Raw genomic sequence first — 11,481 nt, forward strand, 5'->3', positions numbered from 1 at the left:
ATCACTTGTGTTCCTGCTGAAGGAAGGTGGCAACATGTCACTCATCTTCGGAGGAGCATGAAATGAACACGATGGTTACTCAAAGTGGCTGACTATTTCAAGGCCCTTTCAGAAAGGACCCCACCAAGTCCACACCACTAGAAAGTCAGTAGTATGGAAGAGCACAGGGCATTGTGTCACTGCCTTGGCTTTTCATGGGGGCTGACGGTCACTTTCAAACAGGCAAAAGTCAAGAAGCAAAACAGGCACAACACAGATATGATCGTACCCTCATCTGGTTGTCAGATCTGGAACCTCATTCCTATGGTCTCAGGACCATAGTTTTCATTGGCTAGTCACCTCTGATCATTCAAGCACGATTAAGGGTAGTCTCACCATTGAGTGCAGGACAGTTCTGGTTGTGCATTCCCCTCACCAATACTTCTACCTCTCTGATGATCATCTCACCCACTCTGCTTGCACTGGTTATAAGGAAAAGAGGCAACTACTAATACCTGCTACTTGCTAGGGTGGTGGCTGCCATTCTCTGTGTTCTGCTGCTCTGATCCAGGCTCAGCTCTTGTGGAGGCTGGGATGGGAGGAGGCAGGCAGACAGATGGCCTCGCAAGCAGCTCCAAAGGATATGTCAGCCTCTTTCCTTGCTCAAGAGCAGTTGAGAGTAGGGATTTGGCAACTTTCCCCATGCTTTTCCCTCTGTCCCCTCCCCCCTCCCTTCCTGCAACAGGTTAATAAGGATCAGCCCTTGGAACTCATGTTACAGAAGTAGTTTTCCTAGCGCCCCTGAAACTGTGGATCCCAAAGCACCAGCAGAGTTGCTAGGCCATGGAGTTAGTATTGGGCCTGTAAAACATGTGCCCATCATGCGAAGGCATTTCAGAACTGGATGCCAGGCTGGTACACAGAGGTGTTCTCTATTGTTTAGCGCAGTGCCATCAGCACAGCAAGATCTGCAGCAGCAGGATGTTGCTAATGATGTCAACCTCACAGACTCGGATGAGGCCACAGCTACCATGAGACTCTGATAACCACCTGCAGAACAGGCACTCACAGATCACACAGAGGAGGGCAACATAGATTAGATAATCTTGAGCGGTGATAAGGAGGCCTCCTCTAATCATTTGACATCATATGAAGGGGAGCGATCAACTACAGCAGCCTAACGAATTGACTGGTTAAAGACTGTGCATGCCATCAACAAGAGTACACTGTTACGAATCCTGTGCATTGAAAAGCACGGAGCAGCCTGTGTGTGCGATCGCTGTGGTGCTCGGACTACAACATGACTGTAGAGACACTGCAGAGCTTGGTCACAGACATAGTGGGTACATCTACACAGCATTTTGGAGCCCATGGGAGGGAGCGTCCCAGCCCGGGTTGACAGAGTTGGATTAGCGGGGCTCAGGCGAGTGCTCTAAAAATAGCTGTGTAGACAGTGCTTTGAAGCCTTGGGCTAGCCCTCGGACTCTGAAGCCTAGGAAGGGGGGCTCGCTCCCATGGCTACAAAATGCCGTGTAGACATACGCAGTAAGGCCACCACTAAATGCAACATTGGCCCATTCACACGATATAGTTAACACCCCAATGAGCTACACCGTACCTGAGGATCCCTTACTTACTACCCAGAGGTTGCTAAGCCCATGTATAAGTGCCTGCTATGCTGTTGGGATGGAATAGCATCTGGTACTACCACCACCCAGGTACACATCTACTGCTTCAATCAACATGGACGATCAGGGCTTCTCCCTCAGTTAACATCATTCAATATTTGTATTCCTTATGTTGCTGAAATGGCCTGCTGCGTGCTGTTCACAGGGATGGTTGCTGTCCTAGGTGTACACCTGCCCTCCCACATCTCACAATAAATCCGAATACACATCCAACCCCATATTTTCATATGTGCTTGTTTGCCATGAGTGGAACTCTTGTCATTTGCTCTTTGCTGTACATATCTCCTATAACCATATTTCTACCTGTGCTCTTTGTTAGCTCTTAATTAGCTGTCACCAACTGTATGGCCACTATCTGAACTATGTATTATAGGCCCTTACTTATTCCCTTCTAAAAACCCTTCTTGTTCTTTTGGCTTATATACTACTTTCAGGCATCCTGCTTGCCTGGAACTTGTGGGTGACGCAGTGCTATGGGCATTGATGCCTTCTCTTTTCACCCCTCCTTTAGGTGTAGTCTCACCTGTGGTTATCTACCATGACTTATAATATATCTCTACATTTGTTATTCACAGCCCGAGCATTGCTCTTTCACTGACCACTTACGCGGGCATTCCTGCTGGCTTCTGAGGGTCCTGCAGCATAGTCCCATGACTATGAAATTAAACACAGTTGACTCCCACCACTCCAGCAGCCCTAGAACCCATGCAGTGCCCCATGCTGAGATACATGGGCTTGGAGAAGAAAAACAGTAGAAGCCAAACCCCAAAACCAGAGAAACGCTCAATGTGGCAGGAACAGGCACAGATGTGGCCTCAGCAGGTGCTGTAGCATTGGGGCAATCAGTCACACTAATGGTATCAGAGTGCTGACTCTGAACTTTCTTTCCCCAGTGCTGACTGGCTGTTTGCTCCAACTCCCCCTGCCTTCCCCCTCCCTCCTATTGTCTTTTAGTGACTTGCTGTGATAGGTACAGGGCAGTGCAATGCTCCTCCATACCTGTGTCTTTGACCTACTGCTTGGCTGCTTCCCTTGCAGAAATAAGACCACACATTTGATTCATGATGCATATGGGAACTTACCCATACCATGAGCTCCCTCCACACCTTCTTGCCACCACTGACATTCAGCTGAGTGACAAATGAAGTAGCTTGGATAGGTTAGACACCAGTCAACTCCAGAGTCATTTCCAGAAGCCAGAGAAGTAGGAATGAATCTGTGTTAGACCTACCTGGAAAAAAATGGAAGGACTGAAGCTGGCATGCTATTTCACGACATTGATGTCTGAGCCCATTTGGACAGACTGAAACCAGAACTTTACGGACTTAAGGGGTGCACTCTTAAGTGACTTACTCTCCAGGGCAGAAGAATATAAAATGTTACATTTGTTACAGAGTCCAAGTAAACTGTAACAACCTATTCAGTATCTCCATCATGATGACAGAGTGTTATTGAGAATCCCTTTCACTGTAGATGAGAATGTTTGATGGAGAGCCCACAAAGGCACTGGGACCAAATGGATTCCTTACAGATTTCTTCAAGTGAACCACTCCCATTCTTTTCTCTTTGTGCTGTCTTCTTTAACTGGTTTTACCACACAAATACATATATAGCTTTTAGATCTCATCATCAGTGTTATGAACAAGAATTGTTGAAATTTAGCATCCTATTCCTAAAGATATTGATTACAGAATGAAAAGGAGTACTTGTGGCACCTTAGAGACTAACCAATTTATTTGAGCATGAGCTTTCGTGAGCTACAGCTCACTTCATCGGATGCATACCGTGGAAACTGCAGCAGACTTTATATATACACAGAGAATATGAAACAATACCTCCTCCCACCCCACTGTCCTGCTGGTAATAGCTTATCTAAAGTGATCATCAGGTTAGGCCATTTCCAGCACAAATCCAGGTTTTCTCACCCTCCACCCCCCCCCCCCACACACAAATTCACTCTCCTGCTGGTGATAGCCCATCCAAAGTGACAACTCTTTACACAATGTGCATGATAATCAAGTTAGGCCATTTCCTGCACAAATCCAGGTTCTCTCACTCCCTCACCCCCCTCCAAAAACCCACCCCCATACACACACAAACTCACTCTCCTGCTGGTAATAGCTCATCCAAACTGACCACTCTCCAAGTTTAAATCCAAGTTAAACCAGAACATTTGGGGGGGGGGGTAGGAAAAAACAAGAGGAAATAGGCTACCTTGCATAATGACTTAGCCACTCCCAGTCTCTATTTAAGCCTAAATTAATAGTATCCAATTTGCAAATGAATTCCAATTCAGCAGTTTCTCGCTGGAGTCTGGATTTGAAGTTTTTTTGTTTTAAGATAGCGACCTTCATGTCTGTGATTGCATGACCAGAGAGATTGAAGTGTTCTCCGACTGGTTTATGAATGTTATAATTCTTGACATCTGATTTGTGTCCATTTATTCTTTTACGTAGAGACTGTCCAGTTTGACCAATGTACATGGCAGAGGGGCATTGCTGGCACATGATGGCATATATCACATTGGTGGATGTGCAGGTGAACGAGCCTCTGATAGTGTGGCTGATGTTATTAGGCCCTGTGATGGTGTCCCCTGAATAGATATGTGGGCACAATTGGCAACGGGCTTTGTTGCAAGGATAAGTTCCTGGGTTAGTGGTTCTGTTGTGTGGTAGGTATTGTTTCATATTCTCTGTGTATATATAAAGTCTGCTGCAGTTTCCACGGTATGCATCCGATGAAGTGAGCTGTAGCTCACGAAAGCTCATGCTCAAATAAATTGGTTAGTCTCTAAGGTGCCACAAGTACTCCTTTTCTTTTTGCGAATACAGACTAACACAGCTGTTACTCTGAAACCTGTGATTACAGAATGAGAACAGCAGATGCCCTTATCAGTGTTCTTTGCAAAATTCAAAGATATAGTACATTTAAAATTTACACCCCCACAAATGATAACTAGACTTGGAAGCATCTGATTGTTTACAAATGAATTTTGATGGATAATATTTGATGGATAATATTGACATTTATTTCCAAGTAAATTTTATATTTGTCATTATTATTCATTAGCACTGCAGCAACTGGGATTGGAGTCCCAGTGTACTAAGCAAAGGACAAGCATGAAATAAAGAGACAATCCCCTGCTCCAAAGGGTCTACAATCTAAGCATCTGATGAGACAACAAGTGGAGAAGATAAACAAACAGAAGGAAGGACAGAGTCTCAGTGAATTGATTAAGTTTGGCATAAAAAATACCAGGCAGAGTACACCAACTGGATAATCTTAATATATTTTTTCACTATTAGGAAATTTTTAAAAGCATCAGACACATAACAATTGGTATACATAATGTAATGATTGTAGAAGATTCATAACAGATTCAGAAATTAAAGGATAATATTCAATAGTGTCAATTTCTTAATATTCCACTTTTAAGAATCACTATGTATCATTCCTTGCTATAGATATTAATAGGTACATGGCTAGGTTCCACCCTGTGCTATCACAGTGATGAATGAATTATAAAAACAAAGGTTAAAAAAATAGAATAAAATAAATAAGATTAAGGCTTGACTATAATTAGACAGACAAAATAGATTAGAGAGATTACACAAAAAATAGACTAGATATATAAGATATAGATCAGATACATAACTGACAATGGGGTCTGGACTTATGTACACAGAGTTGTAATGCAACATAAAGATTGGATAGCTTTAACCATATAGATATAGTTAAAGCTGTGCACCACCCCAACAGGAGAGAAAATGGAGGGGAAAGAAAATGCTGAAGTTTCAGAATTGTTGGAATAAATATTTTGTGAAAATTGTTCCATTTCAAACCTTGCAAAAGGGAAACAACTTCAAAATGTATATTGATTTTTCCCCATTTTTTTGGACCAGCTGTACAAATAAACATCTCCTGCTACCTTAGCAAGCCTCTGTGGATCCTGTCCTGCCTCTTTCTACACAGAGGTAGTTTTTTCTAGCAGTGTGCCCATTCTGTGTAACATCACTTGCTTTAAATGGAGAAGAGCCTGAGATGAAGTACTTGTAGAAGTACATTCTTGAGAGTTCCCCGCTCAGCAGGATGGGCATCTTTAAGTCACTGTATTCATACAAGGACAGCAATTCATAGATTCATAGACTTTGAGGTCAGAAGGGACCATTATGATCATCTAGTCTGACCCGCTGCACGCTGCAGGCCACAGAACCTCACCCACCCACTCCTATAATAGACCCCTAACATCTGGCTGAGTACTGAAGTCCTCAAATCATGATTTAAAGACTTCAAGTTACAGAGAATCCAGCATTTACATTAGTTTAAATTGATCACATTGTGGTCATGCAACCTCCACTTGTAAAGCTCCTTTGCTAAGGATGTCATTTACATTTAGAAATGGACCCAGACCAAAACCTTGCAGACACTATTGAACAGATAACACTAGCCTCACTGTAACTCTTTCTGACTCTCCAGGTTAGCCCGACTGCAGAAGCCGGGGAGAAAGTACTTCTGAGGCACCAGGTATGAACGTGTAGGTAGAATGGAGTTCATCTGACAGGCAAACTCTTGTTAGCTGTAAGATCTTTCTAAATTTTACTTAGATTCTTGGTGGGTTTCAGTTTTAACCCTTTCCCTTCCTTGTAGAATCATAGTTGAAACCTATCCAAAGGAAAGCTTAACAGTTTTCAGGAATGGTCTAGTTATTACTTAGTCCTGCCTTGAGTACAGGAGACTGGACTCAAAGTGCCTTCCAGTCCTACACATCCATGATTCTATGAATAAAGCTCACACCATACAGCCCTCCATAGACTACTGCCATGTTAGCCCTTGGAAACAGCAAGGGCTAAATTCATGCCAGGTGTAATTCCATCCATTTTTATAGTGACATGACCAAGAATATATAACCTATGGAGAACTATCCCATGGATACCTACACCTGTCCTGCACCTGCAACAGAGTGAATGGAGTGATACGGGAACAGAGTGATATGGGAAGGGCACTATGATGCTATGGCTGGACTCAAGAGGGACGCGTGTATACTTGTAGGTGTATGTGCGTTATGAGTCGCTGTTTGGTACATATACGGTTACCATCAGTGGTACAAGTACGGTGGTGCAGTACGGTACACTGGACCAGTAAGATATTTCTAGCTGGTACTCCATACCGGAAAGACACAGGAGGAGCAGAATGTGCGGTGGCCTCATGCCGGCAGCTCCTCTGGCGTGACTGTACCTCTCCCAGCCCCAGCCCCCCCAAGCCCCATCCTCCGGCGGGGCTGATGTACAGACCCCAGACCGGAGATGCAGCTGCGTGGAAGGGCTGGGGGTGGGCATGGGGGGGGCGGTACAGCCATGCTGGAGGAGCTGGCGGCCCCAAATTCTGCTCCTTTTTCCCCTGCAGTTCAGAAGTTTCTGGCACAGTGGGAGGAGGACAGGGCCCCCACCCCAGGTAATGTGGGAAGGATGTGGATCACAGGGAGGGGATGGGGAGAGTGTGGAGGCCTGGGCTGGTGGCGCGGTGGGGAGGAGTCACATGGGGGGGTCACGTGGGGAGGCCACATGCCCCCACCCTTTAACTGGTGCTCCTCTTTTGTGTCCCTCCCATGACTGCAGCGTACCGATAAGAAACTTATTCTCCTTGCACCACCGGTTACCATAGGTGCTCAGCACCAGTGACATGGGAAACATCCAGTGTGTCCGATTCAGCAAGTTCACCCTCAATTCAGTTTACACCAGCGTGAGTGAGAGGAAGACTAAACCTGGTGATTTTAGACAGCCTGGGGGGAATGACGTTCGTGCTCCACACTAAGGAGTCTGCATTTTTATGGGAAATGTAGCAAAGGCGAGGGGAAATCCTACCGGCCCTGAACAAGTCTGCCCTGTCTACACGTCCACTCCCACTACCTCCTAGTGCTTTTCTCACTCCCTTCACTCTCCCAGTGCCTCGAGCTTTTTCGTTTGAACCCCGCCCTTGAAACATACTGCTTTCCACCAAGCCTGCCAGTGCAGTCATTAATGCGGTTACACAACCGACAATAAATAATACTAATAAATAATTACGATGCTTTGATGAGCATCCAGAACAAATGTTATCTGTCTGGGGTGTGTTTTACATCCTAAGCCTTGTGGGACATGAACTGTGCTTTTCTCTATATAAGGCCAGCACTGAACAAATGAATAGCTTAACAGTTATAATATCCAGATTATGACCACAGAAGGACTGACCCCATAGTTAAATCTCCATTTCACCAATGTAGGATTGTGTATATTATAAATGCAGTAATTTAAATACTAGTAATTTAGACTTTCATATCACCTTTCATTCCCAAAGGATCACAAACTGCTTCAAGGATGTAAGGTACAAGCTATAGTTTGTATATAGGAGAGGGCTTTTTTCTGACCCCTGAAATCCAGTCACTGCAATACTGATTAGGACCATGTCTATTAAAGTGTTTATATAATCACTGTTTTGCTGAAATCCCGAAGCAGCAGCCAAGCAAGATCCCAGAGGAAATTTGTCAGTGCATGCTCACATTAGTACAGCAACACACAGGTTTGTTCCAGTGTAATCTAGATACCTCCCAAGGTACTTGCATCATGGAGCCTTTTACCTCAGCAACTTTGTTATCCCCCCAAATTTGAGTTTTTCCCTATTTCATCATTTTTAAAAAGTTCTGTTTTTTTAATGACAAATCCTCAAAATTGGAGTAAACCTCCCAAAGCCATGGAACACCAACAAAACAGCTCTGACTACAGCCTCCAGGCCGCAGTAAGCATTGCTGACCCTTGTGCTCTCTGTAGGACATCTGGGTAATGGACAGACATAGCAATGGATTTACTGAGCAGTCCTTTGTTTTGCCTACAAGTTCCCCTGCTGTATTGCTCCAAATAGAACAGTAAAGCACTGCACAGTGGCATGCAGAGTGCACAGAGGACCACCTGCACACCTCTATTTCCACCACTTTATTGAGGAGACTCTCAACTCTTCTGGTCAGATATTATGGATCAAATACTGCTTTGCATTCTCTCTTGACTTCAGCTGAGTTCCTTGGGGTGTAACAGAGAGCAAATCTTGCCCTTAGATGTAGAAATATTTTCATTAGACGCAGACTTACAGAAGTTAATAGGAAGTGGAGGTTCTTTAGTTTTCCCCTTTATCAGACAATAACATGCCATTTGCTCTTTTGGAAGTTTATAACTGGGCAAATGTGGGTCTGAGTTGCACAAACTCTTCACCTCAAGAGGTATTAGCAACCTTATTTATGAGGGGGATTTTTTTTCTTTTCTCCCATGGATAATTAGCCACTATTTTTCCTTTCAATTAATAGAATAGCATTGTTTCAAGAAAAGAAAAGGAGTACTTGCGGCACCTTAGAGACTAACAAATTTATTTGAGCATAAGCTTTCGTGAGCTACAGCTCACTTCATTTCAAGGCAGTGTGAATCCAGTCCTCCTAGCAACTGTCATCCAATTATTTCTGATCTTTTAAAAGACAGCTGGGTTGATTTTGAATCTCTTCGCTGAGTAACAGAATTAAATTAAACCTTCATCAGGCTGACACAATGAACTTTAAAGCAGGTCCAATTAGCACATCTATCTTTTTTCTTTTCTTACCTTTGTCTCTCTCCGTGTAAAACTGTCTCCATTTGTGACAAACGTATATAGACCATGTTCTTTTAGGGGCAAAGCCTGTCCTTGCAAAGGCCCCAAAAGCCTGACACGCAATGGAATCTTTATGGTGCTGCCCCGCAGCCAACAGGTAGTGGGAAAGCAATGCAGAAAGCATGGAGGAGAGACAAAAATCAATCCAAGTGATAGATGTAATATAAAAGAACAAAATGACAACGACAGACAGACTGCGTTGCATTGCTCTGCGGCAGGGGGCAGTGACAAGTCCCAAGAAAGGGCAGGGATAGGGCTGGTAGGTCTGTAAAATTATATGGCTCTTCTGGTCAAAAGCTCCAGATGAAGAGACCATAGTTGGCTGCAGCTGCTGCTACTGTACAGCCCAGGAGTTGCAAAAACAGCCACAGAGTGACTGCCCAGCTGCTCTGCATTGTGGCTGTGGTCTGGGGGATAAGGATTGCATTTGCCAAACCACCCGGTTAAGCTCCCCTGCAAAACATGTCTACTTAGTTTTTTTGTTTTTTGGGGGGGTGGGGGTGGATGGGAGAGATGAGAGTTAGGCGGGAGTTCTGTCTCAATTACTCTTCTTTGGTTTCTTCATAGTTTGCGCTAAGAATTTTGGGCTTGATCTTGCAAGTCGGAGAGCGCTCCGGCAAAGTGTTGAATGCCCTCAGCTGACATCAGGGGGATTTGAAGATACTAGTACTAGATACTAGTACTAGCCTTTAATCAATTGGTGTTTTAATCAACCAGCATGTAAGATTTAGGCATCCGCTTCTCCTGTTTAGAAAATGAAACAAACCCCTATACCAACAAATAAAACACAATAGGCTAAAGCCCACAATTTTTGCCCAGGCAAGTCAATAGGGTTTGTAACTATGTAACTGAGAGCAGAAGTGGACCCTTTGATTGTGTTGAGATTTTTGCCTGTGTAAGGACTGTGTGAGACCAGGCCAAGTACTAAAGAACCAAGGCTTAGCGCACTGATGGCTAAAATATTTTGATTCTTGGACAAAAAACAATACAAAATATAATTTGAGTATCGGCATTCAGCTAATGAATTCAGTAGTTATAAATAAGCAAACTTTCATGCGAGATCAAACTATTATTTACTCAATATATTCCTTACACTTAACACTCTGAAGCCAAATCAAGAGATTTGCACCATCTACTGGTGAATCTGTTTTCTAGATTCAAAGTACATGAAACCTATTATTATTATTATAGAGCTTGAGTTTAAAACCATTTAAAACCCCATTATTCCTGTAGACATATTTAGTAGTCCATGTCTGAAAGAAGATTGTGTTACTTTGTCTGTGAATTATATCAACATATAGAGCAAATTCATCCCTGATGCAATATCTTTGAAAGTGACTGATTTTAATATAACTCCCATATAATTTCATCTTGAGTAAATTTGTTACACCAAAGCTTTCATCAAGGAAGCACTGAGGTTGTTACAATTTCAAACTCTGAAAGTTTGCCTCGCTCCATCCTCATGCTTATGTATTTGAATCAATTACAAAGTTAACAGCATGACAAATGCTGTTTTCTTTTACATTTATGTTACAGGTTAAATACAGAATAGTAATACTGGGCCAAAGTTAATTGCTACCCAAAACTTCAATGGAGCTGCGCCCATTTGTGACAGCAGAGTATGTGGCCTGCTCTGTATAGGTTCTAAATTACCCATCGTTACTGTTGATCCTAAACCCTCTCATTAGTTGGACTATGATCATTTTATAGGGGCACTCAGTTGCCTGTGTCTCTTGATGTCTTACGTTGCATTTGACAGATAAAAGTCTTTTAAAGCTTGTAAAGATATTTTGCATCCTTTTCATTGCCCAATGCTTAGGGTGCTGGCAACAGGTGAGTTACAAGTGGATTAAGTAAAAGCAATAACTTTTAATTACAATAACTGAGAAATAGGATTCAGAGTAGCAGCCGTGTTAGTCTGTATCCGTAAAAAGAAAAGGAGTACCTGTGGCACCTTAGAGACTAACAAATTTATTAGAGCATAACCTTTCGTGAGCTACAGCTCACTTCATCGGATGCATCCAACGAAGTGAGCTGTAACTCACAAAAGCTTATTCTCTAATAAATTTGTTAGTCTCTAAGGTGCCACAGGTACTCCTTTTTTTGAGAAACAGGATAAAATGTTTATTCAGCAAATTTAACAGGAATC

The sequence above is a fragment of the Eretmochelys imbricata genome, chromosome 6 (genome assembly GCF_965152235.1).
Source record: "Eretmochelys imbricata isolate rEreImb1 chromosome 6, rEreImb1.hap1, whole genome shotgun sequence".
Taxonomy (NCBI): Eukaryota; Metazoa; Chordata; order Testudines; family Cheloniidae; genus Eretmochelys; species Eretmochelys imbricata.